Genomic DNA, 18,064 nt, shown 5'->3' with positions numbered 1-18,064 from the left:
GGAAATTGATTTGCAACCTGCGGGAATTAACATGTCCCAAAAGGCTGTATTTTTCTTGGATGGATTTAGACATTTTCCAGTTGAATGGACGTTTCCCTGCTCATATACGAACGTATGTTGAAGAGTTTTAACACTTGAAGTCCCAGGTTTTTTGGGCTATAAAGAAAGACCAAAAAGGCGTCAAATGACCCCGATACCAAACTTGTCAAACAATAGACCACTCAAACAAGCGATCAAGCATACAACCCCCCCTACACACTCCTGTATGATTGCTGCCTAGGTGTGAAGGGGGGTTTCACTCTGGATAGCTGCAATTAGCATCTTGAATATTCGCAAATCCAGGGCTCCCTTTGCTTTGTCAAACACTGAGGAACACGGAAATGGCCAGTTGGCGTGTCATTCTACAATATGATTGACATGGCAGCGCTGAATGCATATGTGTTGTATCAGGCATGCACCGGAAGGCAAGAGAGATGGGTGGACTTCTTGGTTGGTCTTGCAAAGGAATTGGCTCACTCTCATGTAGGCACAAAGAAGACACAGAAGGAAAAATTGCTTCGGCAACAACCGCCAAGATCTAGCCCCGGGAGAAGGGCGAAGTGTCATATGTTACCACATAAAAATGTTTTGTTTTGTATTACACCGTCCCTTGTACTGTAGGCAAACTGCAGCTTTTTGAAGATGTAAAAAGGTCGTCCGCCCGACTGCCTGCCTGAGCGGTCCACTCTGGATACAAAAGGGATTTGTGTCAACTGATCCAAACTTGGTAGTTCTAATGATATGTCTTGAGCTGGGATAAATAAAATAAAATAAAATAAAATAATAAAAAGGTAATTTTATTGACAAAGTTGTAATGTATTGTGTGCAACAAAAAAAAAAGGTAATTATGTGGTGTGAGTAACTTATGCGGTTATGTTGCCCACACACAATAATAAACTGTGCATTTGAAAAAAAATTATATATATATATATATATATATATATATTTTTTTTTTTTTTTCGCCGCAAGCTACCCACATATATCAACATTCCTCAGATTGTGATCTCTCATTCCAAGATACCGCAAAGATGCTCTATGGGATTGAGATCTGGTGACTGTGAAGGGCATTTGATTACAATGAACTCATCGTCGTGTTTAAGAAACCAGTCTGAGGTGTTTCAAGCTTTATGACATGGTCTTGCTAGAAGTAGCAATCAGTTCATGGGTACACTATGGTCACAAAGGGATGGATATGGTCAGTAACAATACTCAGGTAATGTGGCATTGCAATGATGCTCTATTGATAGTAAGGGGCCTAAAGTGTGCAAAACAAATATTAAATAAATATTCTGACCCTGGCCTATGAATGAGGTAGAGGAAATCGAGACTCGTCAGCCTAGCCAAGGTTTTTCCAATCTTCTATTGTCCAATTTTGTCGATTCTCAATTTTAGTCCACTACATTGACACCCTGTGTGGTCTTCTGTTGCTGTAGCCCGTTGTCCACAAGTTTCGATGTGTTGTGCATTCAGATCCTCTTCTGCATACCTCACTTGTAAAGAGTGGTTATTTGAGTTCCTGTTGCCTTTCTGTCAGCTCAAAGCAGTCTGGCCATTATCCTCTTACCTCTGTTATCATCATGGCATTTTCGCCCACAGAACTGCTGCTCAATGGATGTTTTCTCTTTTTCGCTGTATACCCTAAAATGCTTGTTTGTGAGAATCCCTGGATATCAGCAGTTTCTGAAATACTCAGACCAGCCCATGTAACACAAATAATCCACATTCACTCACTTAAATCACATTTCTTCCCCATTCTGACGCTGGTTTTGAACAACAGCACATCTTGTGCATATCTACAGGCCTAAATGGATTGAGTTGCCACCATATGATTGAGTGATAAGAAATTTGTGTTAATGAGCAGTTGGATAGGTGTGCCTAATAAAGTGGCCGATCATTGTTTTCATAAATGCTCTGAAAAGCAGTAAGTACACCGAAGAGAGACATTTCATTGCTTTAAAATAATGTGTATTTTTATGCAGGCCACTTACCTACGGTGTTTTTTTTTCTTTTTTTGTGGCATGGGTGGTTTATGACCTCTGATCTGTGCAAGCAAAATAAGTTCTTCTCTGTTCTTACTTTGTATTAATTTAGGGAAGGGCCCTTAAGGCATGGATTAAATCTGTGGTCTCAAAATTTAGCCAATGGAAGTTTTGATTGCTGTTGATCAAATCAGTGGCCACAGATTAAAGGGGATGTTGCGGCAAAGGGGGTGTGAGACATCAATAGAACCATTATGCGCCAAGATAACAAATATTGATAAAGTTAACAAAAAAATCAATCACATTAATGAGCAATTATCGAAAATAGATCGAAAATGACGAACATTACCGAAAGTGTTCCGGAAACAGCCGAATGGGGCGGCGACGTCACGACAAGTGATTGAAAGTCGAGGCGGAGCTAGGTGCCATTGTTTTTTAACGACGAGAGAGTAGCGTTGGGGTTTGTTTGACCAAAACATCACAACAATGGTTCAAAACTGCTGTGCTATGTGGTGTACAAATAGTTATTTATCGGAATATAGTATGCATGAGTTCCTGAACGCGAAAAAAAAAAGCTGGACTACACAGAAAATGGGTAAAGTTCGTCCGTGCAAAGAGGGCTAATTTTCTAGACACAGCCTCCGGCACGCTTTTCTGTGGTGCGCATTTTCCAACTGAAAGCTTCTCGAACTATGGACAAGAGAAATCGGGTTTTGCTAAAAGATTGCTGCTCAAAGGAGATGCGGTGCCGACATACAGGCACAGCCACCTAGATATCCCGAGATATCAAGAGAGAGACGATGACTGCTAAAGGAGGCTAAAGCTAAGCACAGGAGGGAGCAGGCAAGCTCGAAATGGCCAGAGTGAGTACTCTTTTATAATAATAATAAAAAAAAAATGTCACGCATTGGATACAGGACTCGACACATGTATAAATTATCGTTCGTAAAATATATAGAACAAATCCTCTGATCCCGTTCATATTTGTGTCTGTTGACAGAGCGAAAAGCTATGATAGCGCAATAAATGATAATTATTCTATGCATTCCTTTATTTTGCAGTCACGGTGTATCAGCTTCACAAAAAGAAATGCAAAACAAATCATTGGTGTTTCCCACACGATCTGCTGCCGATGTTTCATCAGTGTCATTGCTCCCCTCAATGACCGTTTAATTACGCTGCATTGGCGTTCGTTTGGGCTCAAATTGGGAACCTAAAACACCGATTAAAGCTTTGTAACTCTCCTCGTCACCATTAGATGAACATTCGTTACGTCCTTCTACGTCGTATTCATTGCTGAAACTAGAAACGAAATTGTCTGCCATCATCGCCGCCATTCAGTATTAAAGCACTGAGCCTTTTTCTTGTTGAAGAAACAGCCCTCACTGTCAATTCTGAATTCTCTTTTATTGACAACGAGCGGTGTTTCTTCATGAGGGAACCTGGAATATGTGCAGGACGAACACAATGCATCAGCATAAACAGCTCAAAACACCCCTAATTCTCCCCACACTAGAAGGAATTCTATTGATGCAGACAGGCCCTGCACCCCTAGTGGCCGGTGGCACTCTCTTCACTTGTCGTGACGTCACGCACACAATCTGCCAGATCTCGGGCGCCGGTCGTTTTAGCTTGACAATCGAGCCAAATTTCTCTCATTTTCTTGTGTGTAATTACACGAAGTGGCATGATATGAATACAAAAGGCATGCGTTTATGGATAAATGATGGAATATCAAAATTTTCCCAGGGCGCTACATCCCCTTTAACATTAACAACCTTTGTTCTCAACAAATCTCCTCTTTTGGTTGCCGTTCTGTTCATTACATGCCTTTGGTCTGACCACTGGGAATGGGCTCACTTGTTCATTGGCATATAGACTTAAAAGTTGATGTGTCCTGAAAACGGGGCCCTCGCTCCAACCAGGAAGCCACCATTGAGTGGAGAGAGGGGTTCTCAGACCGGTCTGTATTGTCTAATTGTTTTGTCTGTGGAGTTTCAACATGGCTTATTGTTATATGTTCTGATTTGCTACGTTTTGTCATCTTGTTTTCAAATGTTTACCTTTTTCTGTCTACTTAAGAGAATTAAAGAATGAACAAGTAAAGGAATGGCTGGCTGTTTATTGCAGGACACAAAAATAGCTTCTTCTACAATACTTATTTAACCTTTTAACACCCGAGCTTATTTTGTCCAAGTTTGCATGCCTTTGATGTTGCCAAATATTTCAATGAAAAAAAATTGTTCACAATGGCCTGGTTGGGTCCCTATTTTCATGACACCATAACCTTCATGTCCAAACTGTTGTTTTCTTTACTGACCAATTATAAATCAACATTTTGGACCCCAAAAGACATTGAAAAAAAAAAAAAGAAAAGAAAAGTCCAAATCTTTTGTCAAAATTTGCAATATTGATGTCCCATAAGATGCTCGATGAACCGTTTTGAAGCTTGAGGTTATACACAGTAGACCAATAGAGCAAAATAGGGAAAATAACATGTCAACTACCACAAAGGGTTTGGACAATATCACTTTGCGAGGTTAGGTATTGTACCCATCAATCAAGCTTCTCGAACACTCACATCTATATACAAATTCAAAAGATTGATGGTGAAAAAAAAAAAAAAATCAAACACCAAAAAAAAAAAAAATTTTGATAGTGAAATAGTTGTTAAATTTTTCAGGTATGCCATTTATTTCCCCTGAACAGGACACAGAGCTACATCACAAAACCCAGTCTTCCGCCGTTTGTGCTGTCAGCCTGTCCCTCTTTCCAACGCGACGACTCACCCGAAGAAAACAGCAACAAATCTGGTCTAACCTCTTCCTCAAGTTGAGGAAATAATGCATTAGCTTGTGCTAAATTTAGTTTTTGAATCATTCTGCACGTTTCAAAGTCGCTCGCTCAATCCAACCAGCAGTCGCTCGCTACCTCACCTGCCTCTCCTTAGCTGGCGCCTCTCGGCAATTTATTGAAAATGGTCACATTACATCTGTCATTCTTCCCCTTCCTTCTGAGACCTGCCCACTTCCAGCAGGTGTGCATGTTTTTAGTTGATTACAGGTCAGACGAGTGGAGCGGCCACAGCTGAGGGCAATGAACATCAGCCAGCTTTAAAAGCCCAGCAGACGCTCCACCTCATCGCCCGATCATCTCGTCTGGTTTCGCCGTCAGTTGCTTCTCGCATTCTTTATATGATATCACTGATTCCCCGCTCACGACTACTTTGCTCTCGCCCCAGGTACTGTCCTCTGCGCGCTCCTTGTCGAATTCTACGCCTGCCTCCTTCCGAGCTTCCACGCCTGCCTCCTCCCAAGCTCCCACGTCTCACGCCGGCTCAATTACCTCACAAGAAGCAACCTCCACCCACCACGCTATCTCTGGTGTCTGCAAATAAATATTACTCACCGCAACCACCATGTGTTTGCATTTAGATCCCGCCTCGTCGCACACCCTAACAACCTCACAATGGCTCCTGTGATATGTCGTCTTTCGTGGTGCTTTCGGTTTTTAAAAAGGACAAGAAATGATGGACATAAACACATGTTCCATGCAGCGTTTTAATGCCTATTTAGGGCAATGAGGGCAATGAAACTATAAAACTCAAATGACATCTCCCGTTTTACTTGGTTGGTTGACTTCAAGTAAAAACGGGCGTGGACCTCGACTTCCCCACTTTCAATTGAGACAAACCAGCGGCACGTGAGTAACGTAATTACAGTGTGACATAATTTTGTCGCCGCCGACACGCTTAACGATAAAGAAATGTATAGTTGGTGTCCAGTGTAAATGGTTGATTTTCTTTAATTAGCCTTACAAACTTTTGTATTCAGTGAAGAGAACGTCGCTTCACAACCGTAGCCTGGACATTTCTGAGTGTATCCGCCATAATAAAACGTGTGTGTGTGTGTGTGTGTGTGTGTGTCTCCCTAAAATCTGAATGGAAAATGCAGCTTGTCACAATTTCTATCCCTTTTGACTTGACTAATGATTGGAACTTTGAGAATGTATTATCAACAAAAAGAGATGTGGATATTGCCTAAGTTTAGGATGTAATAAAACAGGCAAGAGAAAATAAGTCCTCTATCGAATTGTGGTTAGGGTCAAAGCCTCATGAGTATTGAGAAAATGTTTAATAAGCTGAGTAAATATTTTTTAATATGCAGCTATTTGCCATCTTTCTGCACTATTGACTATACTTGTGAATACAGCTTTCTGAAAGAAAGCACCCACTGTTCATTTGCATCTCAGATGAGGTCAGATACTGTTGGATTTATGATTAAGGCAGTAAAGAATTAATGCAATCCAATAGTATCAGCCCTAGTTTAATACTGACTTTTTCAAATAATGATATAAATGACCACTTCTGCCTTTGAGTTGAGTTAAATCACGGTGTTAAGAGGAGAACAGCATTGCATTTAATGCTAAAAATTGCTATACCCTACCATTATGATGAGCAAATGGTTCTGTAATTAAAGCAACACTTAATAACTTTTCAAACTTTATGTCCCTAAGGGGTCTGCATCAGTTACACTAAGCCAGGGGTCCCCATCTGCCGGGCCGCGGACCGGTACGTGACGCATAAAAATAATAATTTAATAACGACCGCATTCTGGCTGAATTGACCCTGTGTCTCTGCTTCACACACCAATATCCCCGTTTACTGTAGATATAATACAACGGGATAGATTAGAATGTCGTCATAGAAATCCATTGATTGGACTGCTAGTAGTACATCTTGTTTGTGTATATAATATATCTATGTGCGCTTGTCCTTGATAAAAACGTATTGCTAGGCCGCGGGCGCAGCACATTTGTTCCCGGAGATAATTAGCCCCCACACAAGCGAAGGTGACTGGAAAACAGAAGTCTTTGGAGATATTTTTACGGCGAAAAGGGCAACTGACGAGCTACAACCTCGAAGACCCACGAAAAGCGAAGTAGTGGATTCGTGACCCGTTTGTGGATAAACCGATTGATTCGAGCATGTCTGTGCAAAAGGAAGATCAACTTGTAGAGATCGCAAATGACGGCGACTTTACATTTACATTTACATGTACATTTGAGACAACAACTCTTTGGAATCGTTGCATTTGCGCATTTTGCGGCTATGTTTAAAGTTGCGCGCATGCGCAGAACCGCATCGTTGCAATTTTTGATGGGTTGCAAAATTTGTCAGAACACCGGTCCGTGGAAAAAACCCAAATAACACCGGTCCGTGGTGCAAAAAAGGTTGGGTACCCCTGCACTAAGCAATTTCGAGGAGCCCTACCACACAAAAAAACTACAAATGTGCTGCCTGCTTTACGGCATACGTCACTTCCCCCTCTGCCTAATTCGTCAGATTTTCATATGATTCTTTAGACACAATTAAGATGGGTTTCACACTGCAGGTCTTAATGCACAATTCCGTTTTTTTTGTCATATCTATTTTTTGGGCGTGCCTGTTCAGCTTGCGTATGTCCATTGTGCCTTTCAAGTATTACACATGCGCAGTAATTCGCAGTCCGACATGTGCTAAGCAAACTGACCCACACGCGCAGAAGCATCAAAACAAATGACTACACATGCTGGCTGTACATCATTCCAGGGTGATCATATTTTGATTTCCAAAAAGATGACACAAATAACAAACATTGAATATAAGACTAAACTGGGATTATTAAAGTTTATATGGAATGATAGAACGCATGCACACATTGTGAGTGCATGACGCACACACGTAAGCCTTATGCGTGTGTGTCAGTTTGCCCCGACCTGGCCAGTTAAGCAAAACTGAAATATTGCTTATTTGATGCACAGAAAGGAAACCGAGCATTATCAGGTTTTCCTTTTCTTCAATTAATTTTTTTATGACTGTGGTCAAACCCACCTCCTGCGTAAAAGAGTTCAAGCTAGGTGCTAACGCTAATGCACAGCTACATTGCTGCCGTCCTGCCTGCCGCTCTCGCTCTTTGCTGATATAATTACTGCATGAATTCCGATTTGGGAGACTTGACAGCTCAGACGGCCACCACATTCTGAAAAAATGTGGCCCAGATTGGATTTAAACCACATACGAAAGTGACCCAGTTCGGATTTGAAATGGTCCACTTCTATGCAACTTGTCCCGTTCAGATCGTCAAGTTAATGCCTCGCTCGAGTCGGAAAAACACCACCAAAAAAAAATCCAGATTTGTGCATTAAGACCAGTAGTATGAACCTAGCCTTCATTCAGTACCTCATCGCTATCCATTGGACAGTAACTGGAAACACAAATGTGTTTCAGCAGGACTTTATGACACTTGCGCAGGTCCTCAAATGCGGTCTGCAGTGAGGCAAAACACTACTGCTTTTGTCCACTGGCATTGCCAAAATCACTGAAAACTGAAAGTTATTGAGCGTCAGAAAAAAAAAGACATAAAAATATGATTTACTGCATGGCATTTATATCATAGAAAACACTGCAATGATATATCACAGTGCACTTGAATGTTAATAAGCATAAGTGACATTATTTATTCATAGTATGAAATGGAATTCTCTCAACTGTGCATTCTTCATTAATTATCCACACAGTTTATCCTCACGTGGGTTAGGTGGGTGCTAGATCTTATCAGAGCTGATTAGAGGCAGCGTATACACGGAACTGTTTGCCTGCCAATCGCAGGGCACAATGGGACAAACAACTGTACACGCGCACATCTATACATACCAGCAATTTGTACTGTTCAGACAGGATGTACCCAGAGAAGCAGACACTAACAGGAGATGCAAACTCCACACGGTAGGGCAAGGATTGAACCCGTGATCTTTAGAAGTGCTAGGCATGGTGCCAACCAGTCCTCCTCTGTTGCATTACCTTTAATCATGCAACCTCAAGCAAGGTGCGTCATTACAGAATGACAAAATCAAAATTGACTTGGAAAAATAATATTAGTGCATAGTGTGACGCTCTGTTAAAACGAATTTAACTCAAGGCCAACCTACAGCAGCAAACGCTATGTCATGCCGGAGCCCATAAAACACCCACGGCCAAACGAGTTTTGGTGAATAGGCTTTCACTTGTCTAGCACTTTTCTCTCTTCATGGTACTCAGAGTCAGTGTTTTTATTTTATTTTATTTTTTTATCAAGGAGTATTTCTTTTTTGGAGATGCATGCTGTTTTTAAAATTTTCATTTTTCATCATTGCCCATTTTAACCCCTATTTAATATGAGTAATTATGGCACATGAGAAAGTCACAAACTATTTGTTTGAGCATTACCTGAAGCCTGTGAGCTTGTTTCCACACTTGCATCACTGCATTATGCATACCAATTACAGGTTTGTGTAAATGAAATCTGACGGCATAATGCTGTACCCTCGAGGCAAACATGTCGGGGAAATGTTTTTTTGTTTTTCTTGAAAACAAACACATAAGAATGCACCTCCTGAAAGAGCATGAGCAGCCTTTTTGGAAATACAGTATTAACTCCTATGGTACTAAAGTACTACTTTACATATGTGAAGAGCAACTAGTTGGGTACTCACGTCTGATACAAAAAAAAAAAAAGGTCTTACAGTAGAGCAAATAAGTATTTAGCCAACCACCAATTGTGCAACTTCTCCTACTTGAAAAGATTAGAGAGGCCTGTAATTGTCAACATGGGTAAACCTCAACCATGAGAGACAGAATGTGGGTTAAAACAAAACAAAACAGAAAATCACATTGTTTGATTTTTAATGAATTTATTACTAAATTAGAGTGGAAAATAAGTATTTGGTCACCTACACACAAGCCAGATTTCTGGCTGTCAAAGAAGTCTAACTTCATCTAACGGGGTCTAACGAGGCTCCACTCGTTACCTGTATTAATGGCACCTGTTTTAACTCATTATCTGTATAAAAGACACCTGTCCACAACCCCAGTCAGTCACACTCCAAACTCCACTATGGCCAAGACCAAAGAACTGTCAAAGGACACCAGAGACAAAATTGTAGACCTGCACTAGGCTGGGAAGACTGAATCTGCAATAGGTAAAACGCTTGGTGTAAAGAAATCAACTGTGGGAGCAATTATTAGAAAATAGAAGACATACAAGACCGCTGATAATATCCCTCGATCTGGGGCTCCATGCAAGATCTCACCCCGTGGCGTCAAAATGATAACAAGAACGGTGAGCAAAAATCCCAGAACCACACGGGGGGACAGAGAGCTGGGACAACAGTAACAGGCTACTATCAGTAACACAATGCGTCGCCAGGGACTCAAATCCTGCACTGCCAGACGTGTGCCCCTGCTGAAGAAAGTACACGTCCAGGCCCGTCTTCGGTTCGCTAGAGAGCATTTGGATGATCCAGAAGAGGACTGGGATAATGTGTTATGGTCAGATGAAACCAAAACAGAACTTTTTGGTAGAAACACAGGTTCTCGTGTTTGGAGGAGAAAGAATACTAAGTTGCATCCGAAGAACACCATACCCATTGTGAAGCATGGGGGTGGAAACATCATGCTTTGAGGCTATTTTTCTGCAAAGGGACCAGGACAGCTGATCTGTGTCAAGGAAAGAATGAATGGGGCCATGTATCGAGAGATTTTGAGTGAAAATCTCCTTCCATCAGCAAGGGCAGTGAAGATGAGACGTGGGTGGGTCTTTCAGCATGACAATGATCCCAAAGACACAGCCAGGGCAACAAAGGAGTGGCTTTGTAAGAAGCATTTCAAGGTCCTGGAGTGGTAGCCAGTCTCCAGATGTCAACCCCATAGAAAACCTGTGGAGGGAGTTGAAAGTCCGTCTTGCCTAACGACAGCCCCAAAACATCACTGCTCTAGAGGAGATCCGCATGGAGGAATGGGCCAAAATACCAACAACAGTGTGTGAAAAGCTTGTGAAGAGTTACAGAAAACGTTTGGCCTCCATTATTGCCAACAAAGGGTACATAAAGTATTGAGATGAACTTTTGGTATTGACCAAATACTTATTTTCAACCATGATTTGCAAATAAATTCTTTAAAAATCAAACAATGTGATTTTCTGTTTTTTTTTTCCACATTCTGTCTCTCATGGTTGAGGTTTACCAATGTTGACAATCCCAGGCCTCTCTAATATTTTCAAGTGGGAGAACTTGCACAATTAGAGGCTGACTAAATACTTATTTGCCCCACTTTATGTTACTAGTAAAGATGAATCATATTGATCTAGGAAAGATGCTGTTCATGTCATTTTCTCATAATAATAATAAACAATAATTCTAAAATGAACCCCTAATCACACACCAGCACCAAAACACATCTCAAGGCTTGAATATATTATGTATTGAAATTGGAAACATGTTTTGTGATGGTTAGGGCTCCTTGATACCAGGAGGGAGGCCAGACGGGGGAACGACGACAGCTGCGACGCATCACAATCAGCCGCCTTCATAAGCCTGCTCGTCGTTGCCGCACGAGGCAATACCAACACTTTCGACATCCCTGTCAGTCATGTCCAGCACCCAGGTATTTGTTATATTGCATCACACCCATCTAATTTGACTTCTTGTTCCGTCCCAGGATTCCCTGTGCTTCATCCCTGAGCTGTACCCTCGCCTGCTTGACCGCCAGTCAACTCTTGCCAGGTGCTACCCGCCGTGCACTACTGCGATCCACGCGCATACTTCAATAAACAATGCATTCCAGCACAGTTATTCTCTTTGTCTGCTTTGGGGTCCACTTCCCAGAGCATACAAACAGATGCGCGTATTGTTAAACTGAGCTAATGGCCTGCGAATGATACTCTTTGCCACTCTCCTGCAGGAACAGATTGTACAGTATTTCATACCCCTAAGGCTTACATTGGTTTACTGTTTGCATGGTAATGCAAGAAAATGACTGAAACTGCCTTTGGTTGTTTTGGCTGTGATCCATTTTAAGTTAATCAATGTTGCAGGCGTGTGATTTAAAAAAAAAAAAAAAATTCTTCAACAGATATGTCCTTGTTACCAAGGGGTGGAATAAGAATTGTAAAGCTGTTGACAGCAGTATCACTGAACAGCAAAATAAGGGTAAGTTATAGGGGTAATCATAAATTGCTAATGGGCTTATTCATGTTACGTATTTTGAAATATAAAAGCATTTCAAAGAGGAATCATCAGTGTAACATTGTACTAGTTTATCCTTATATGAATAGCCACTAAGTGTTCTAAATTAGAGATTGTTCTGTGGTCACATTTGTTGCATTTCATTTGTATTTGGTTTGTTGGAAAGAACCAGAAATGTTGCTAGATATGTTTATAGTCATTGCTAAGTGTATTAAGTCTGTTTTAAAATGCTAAAGCAATGATGCTTTCCCAAAATGTTTTTACTAATTTCTTGTAAAAGATTTTGTTGCCTTTATTTATGGAGGAATGCAAATAAATGAACCAGCTGCAGATTAAACAAGACTAATTACATAGTTTTTTGATATTTGTTTCACGGACCAACACAGATTAATACAGGCCACACTAGACACACCTTATTCACAAGGCATGATGGAAAAAAAAAAAAAAAAAAAACTCACAGGAAGGTTGTAGCCGGTATTTAAACCTGCAAACTCTGAATTTTAATATGTTTTTTGTTTTTTGTTTTTTTAGAGCTGAGCAAACTTTTAAGATCATTATACAAATATTGCATTCTTTGTATGTTGATTGGACAATCACCTGTTGACAGAAGAAGCATGATTTGCTCACCTTTTAGCCTCCATGCATGTTTCTAAGCTTGTCACAAACGACAAATAGCTGTTACGAGCAATCCCTCTATAGACCCTACTCACCTACGTCACAAAATGACGTGTCGCTGTATCCGGCCGCCACATTGTGCGTATTTTTTAGACCTATTCTCATTGTTTTCAATTAGTCGTGCAAGTTATAGAGCAATTCATGGAAGCCCCGGTGTTATCTGACGCTGTAAACTCATTGGATGCGTTGCATAAAAGGCGTTATGTGGAAAAGCTTCAGTTTATCCATTCGCCAGATCCATATTTGATGCCTAAATCGATGTTTTTCGACCCGCTGTCTTCGTCGTCTTTGCCTGACATCTGCTACCCTGATATTTACAACTATCTTGTCCACACAAAATCAGCCTATTTTCACGAAAGTTTGAAAAACTTCAAGAGCTTGGATGCTTATAAATACTTCGTTGCTGGTTGGGTGAAACAGGTCCTCGTCCACGAAAATTCGGCAGGAATCTATCTTGTGCTCGGGAAGGTGAGTTAGGAAATTTTCAATTCAAAATGTTTTGTTCTTGCTAACATCCACTGTCAAGTCTAATGTATTTCATGTCATTTGTCAGTGGAGCTAGGGCGTATAATGTTTATATGGTTTAGCGATAGCACTCTTACTACATACATATATAATATGTAATAAATATGAAGTGCGATAGCACTACTCCAGATTGTCCCTAGTTGAATTTATTTTTTGGCTTTTGACCTCAATAGTGAAATTGTAAATTAATTGTATGACAACTGTCTTATTATCCCCTTATAATTATATATTTTCAGGTAGTTCATTCACAACGTCTGAGTGTATGTTGTCGGCGATTAGCCTAGCAATGATCTTAATTGTGGTTGTCGGCCCAAAACCCTCTAAATATATATTAAATGCATCTTACCAGATCTAAAATGACTACTACATAATCAGTGGTAGTCGTTTGGAGCCCAGTTTTCTCGTCGAATTGCAGCATTCCATCTTGCTCTCCTCTCCGGGTCTCTCGGAATACGGTAAAACTTCAAGTCTCTCAGTCTATCTTCTCTGTTTTTGCAACCAACCGCCACACACGACTTCACCATTTTGATTATTAATGTTAAGCAGAAAAACATGCCATAATAGGAGGAATTTATGAAGCGCTAATGCATTAACATGACGAGTAGACGGACAACATGGCGCGGGGGCGTGGCTGTGACGTCGCGTGAGTAGGGTCTATATGAGGCCTTAGACCAGGGGTCCCCAAACTACGGCCCACCTCGACATTTGGTCCGGCCCCCTGAACATCCCCCCCCCCCAAGTGTTATTTATTTCCTGGCTTTTTCTGTGAAGAACCCAGAGAGGGTTATTTGATTATGACTTTCTGAAAAATAATAAATATTTTTACATTTAGGCACTCCTGCAATCGTCACACTTTTTCTGTTACAAACTGACCCGTCCCCTCATCAGAGAAGGGAAAACTTATGTGGCCCTCACAGGAAAAAGTTTGGGGACTCCTGCCTTAGATCCTTAACTTGTGTGGTAGCTCATCTAAGACCTATTTGCCATGGGTGAGTTTGCCTACAATGCAAGGGCGTAGGTTTGCATAGGGACGGTGGGGACATAACACTACCAACTTTTCAGGATGTTTAAATTGTCCCCACCAACTTTAGCAACCTTATTTGCATTACATAATGAATTCAGTTATATAATATTTATATATGGTAAAAATTTAGATCATCTTCACATATGTTGTAAGGATAGACTACACCCTACCATTATTAAGTGAATTATTTTCATTATGTACAAACTTGGATTTATCACTTTTCACTTTTCCCCCCTCAAACGCACGTTTGATTGGCTGATGACTTGCCTCTCCCCACACACACACCCTCTCGCCACACAGACACACACGCACACTCACACAACCCAACAGATTCATGTTGACAACATGCCGCCGCCTCCTCCGCCCCCTTAAAAGAGGAGGGATATTATAAGTTTTTTTTCAGCAAGCAGCAGCCACTGTAAGTAATGTAATAAGATGACATCTTATTATGATGTTGTGGAGATGGGGAACACACCACTAATTTTGCTACTGAAACCTGGAACTGACCTGCATCAGAATTGACATAACGTTAAACTGTGTGAACTTAACCTGCAAGACGACTGCCGTCAAGCCAGCTTCCACTAGGAACAACAAATTCAAGCTAGCCATCCCTCATTTTGATAATTATTTGCATCACGGTAATGCAACATGGTGGCTTCAGAGTGCAAGTCCCTTTTTTAAAGTCTTGGGGTAGTCTAGTATGACTCAGATTGTAGTGTAGATCGGTCCTTGGACATCTCATTTTTTTTCCCATTGATCCCCCCCCCCCCCCAAATAACTTATGTTGCAATACTTTAGTTTGAGTCTTGGGGTGCTCCAGTGTCCCCCAAAAGTGGACCCATTTTTGGATAGTTCTTCAACAAAAGGACTTGCAGTTCAAATGGTTCTTTAGTAGTTTTTGATAACAAACAAAGGATTGAATTAAATGTTGTTTCACCTGAACCAATACGTATGAAAGTTAATAAAAGTCAATACAGATTTATTTTGCATTAATCCTCATCTCTTATCTCATATTCGTGAAAAATGTAGCCCTGACCCATGTTCAAAACCCCTGTTTGGTCTTATTAATGTCCCATCCCCAGCAAAAAGTGCACATGCAATTCATGCTGCTATGTCCTCCCTACCAATGCTGAGACCAAACCTACGCACTTTCTCTGAAGTGCAAAACTTAACGACAAATCAGAAAGCAAATCAAAATGCACAAAAAGCAATACAAAATTAACTTACCCGAAAGTGTAAGTACAGTGGTACTTCAAATTACGAAGTTAATTCGTTCCAGGACCGTGTTTGTAAGTAGAAATGGTCGTATGTCAAGCAAGATTTTCCCTTTAGAATACATTATAATTCCATTTGTTCCACAGTCCGAAAACCTACACTAAATCCTTAAAAGTTAATTACACAAAGCAAAACAAATAAATTATGAATAAAAAACGTGATATTAACAGTGATACCTGTAATAATGTAACGAATCTGGTTCTAACATGGCAGATGTATTTTTGCGTGGTGTACCTGAACGCATCAAGTGACTGACGTGGCAGAGTTAGTGTTGTATCGGTCGCGAACGATTTGTTCTTTTTGAACGAATTGTTTGGGTGAACGAGACCAAACTAATCACCATCTGCACTGATTCGCTCTATGAAGTTGGGGCTGCGTTAGCTGCGTGGGAGGACGTTGAGCAAGTGGCAGCGTCTTCTGACATCGCTCACGACCAATCAGACGCCAGCTTCATCGGGAGTGGGGGGGGGGGGGGGGAACAGAATCAGGGCGTCTGTCACTCACTTCCAAGTGTGGCCAATAAGCAGCCAGCGTGCAGGCAGGGAGTCAAGACTGAGTTATGTCACTTCCCGTTCAGTGACTCGGTCCTGCGGTTCCTGACCTAGCTTGCTGCTAACTTGACTTTCCAGTAATGCGGTGAACGAGTCAAAAAATGAAATGACTGTCACATATTCGTTAATGTGGAGCCTATCATATGCTGCTCAAACAGACAAAAACACCACACAAATCTAGCGAGCATGGTTTAGTGTACTACTTTTCTCAAGACTCGGGACTACCTATGACGACATACTATCAAATTTACAGTAGTTAAAAACACGGGTAGCTACGAGGCAAGCAAAAGCTGAGCTGCGGTCGCGTGACTGCAGTGAAGGGGGCAGAGAACTGTCGCTATATGGAGGCTTCATGGCAGAGATATTTACCTCATGTGTGCACAGAAAAAAAATATTTAGTATGATCACCATAATACTGATTTGCAATGAAACTGTATATACATGTCAATTTTTTCAGAGTGTTTTATTTTTTTTCGTGTCAGAGCGTGGCGGGTGTTGGTTGGTTTGACAAATTATGTCCATCCGTCCATCATGTGCTATTCAAGCGGCCCAAAACAACGCACGCGGACACGGGAGATGTCGCAATATGGCGACATTTTTCTTAACAGACTAATGAGAGTAGAAAGGCGACATCTTAAAGAGCAAACAATTATTTTTCGTCAGAATTTGACGATCTGAGATGAGAGGACGACAGGGGAGCTGACCGGATTATTTTATTTGTTAATACCAGTGCAAAAATTCAATATGATCATCTTAATACTGATTTGCAATTAAACTGTCAAATATCAAAATGTAGTATTGTTTTCATTTCAGAGCAGCACATTTGACAACTAGCTATTCACACTTTAGTCTTAACAATAGTGAGCAAAAATAATAGTGATGAGCATAAAAACACATAATACAGCTGAGCTAGAGGTAAATATGATGTGTTGGTCGTTCTATATTTAGAAATTAAACTTTCAATTTATTTTTATTTTCGTGACAGCAAGCATGCCGCGTTGGCTGGTAGCAGCAGCATTGTATATGTGATCAAGATCATGCTAAAGAAAGTCTGTGCGCACCCGACCCCAAACCCCCACTCCCCCACAAAAGGAAAATGTTTAACCGTGTCCTAAATGGAAATGCAAGCACGAGCCATGACTTTGATCCCATAGAAATAGGACAGACGACGAGGAAGTTCTCCCTCGCTTTTGCAGCAGCGGGAGGGAGACAAGGCTGTGAAAGCAGAATGATATCGCCTGTCACTCATTTCTGAAACTACGACGAGCGGTCAATGAGGAGCCTGTGTACAAGACAGAGAGGGACCAAGCAATGTCACTTCCCGTTCAGTTATACTGCGAAGTGGTCTTTGGTGATTCGTTCGGCAAAGTCACTTCCCGTTCAGTAACCGAACGATTCATTTGGGCGGGGAGGGAGATTAGGGGGGCGAACGATTCGTTGAACGATTTGTTTGAACGAGTCTTTTTACTGAACGAACTGAAATGGATTAGTTTCCTCAAGTGAACGACAGATCCCGTCACTAGGCAGAGTAAGGGAGGACTTTTTACTTTTGCTTTTCATGTTCGGCTGCGGCAGACAGTAGACGTGTTGTGTTGCTGTTCTGAAATAAATGATTAAAAACATCACGAAGCTGGCGATGTTGCAATAAAAATCATTGTCACCTTAACTTATGAAGACTGGACTGAGGAGGACTGCCAAGATCATAGACCATCTACGGCCGTATTGTTGAGCCAGTTCACGGATGCGCACTCCACGCTCAGATTTTTCTATCATTTCAATGGTAAGCCTCACATTTTTCCTTTTTTTTCCCCACCACCTGCACTAACATTGTTGGAACCCATGTTGATTTCTCTCACAGGAAAACCCACCGTGCGTCCATCTTGTGGGAAAACAAACTGTGGCGCTGTCATAAATCGTCGTATTTCAAGCAAGTCGTCGGATGTAGAAACATGACT

General features: G+C 41.2%; 1 protein-coding gene across 2 annotated transcripts in view; it reads right to left on the bottom strand.

Moving 5' to 3' along the window:
- lrrtm4l1 (leucine rich repeat transmembrane neuronal 4 like 1) overlaps positions 1–18,064 on the bottom strand; it is a 264,599-nt gene that overhangs the window by 148,723 nt on the left and 97,812 nt on the right. The window lies entirely within an intron of this gene.

Source organism: Corythoichthys intestinalis, chromosome 17 (assembly GCF_030265065.1).
Source record: "Corythoichthys intestinalis isolate RoL2023-P3 chromosome 17, ASM3026506v1, whole genome shotgun sequence".
Lineage (NCBI taxonomy): Eukaryota > Metazoa > Chordata > Actinopteri > Syngnathiformes > Syngnathidae > Corythoichthys > Corythoichthys intestinalis.
Note: the sequence above shows the minus strand (reverse complement) of the source record. Positions and strands in the feature narration are given on the sequence as shown.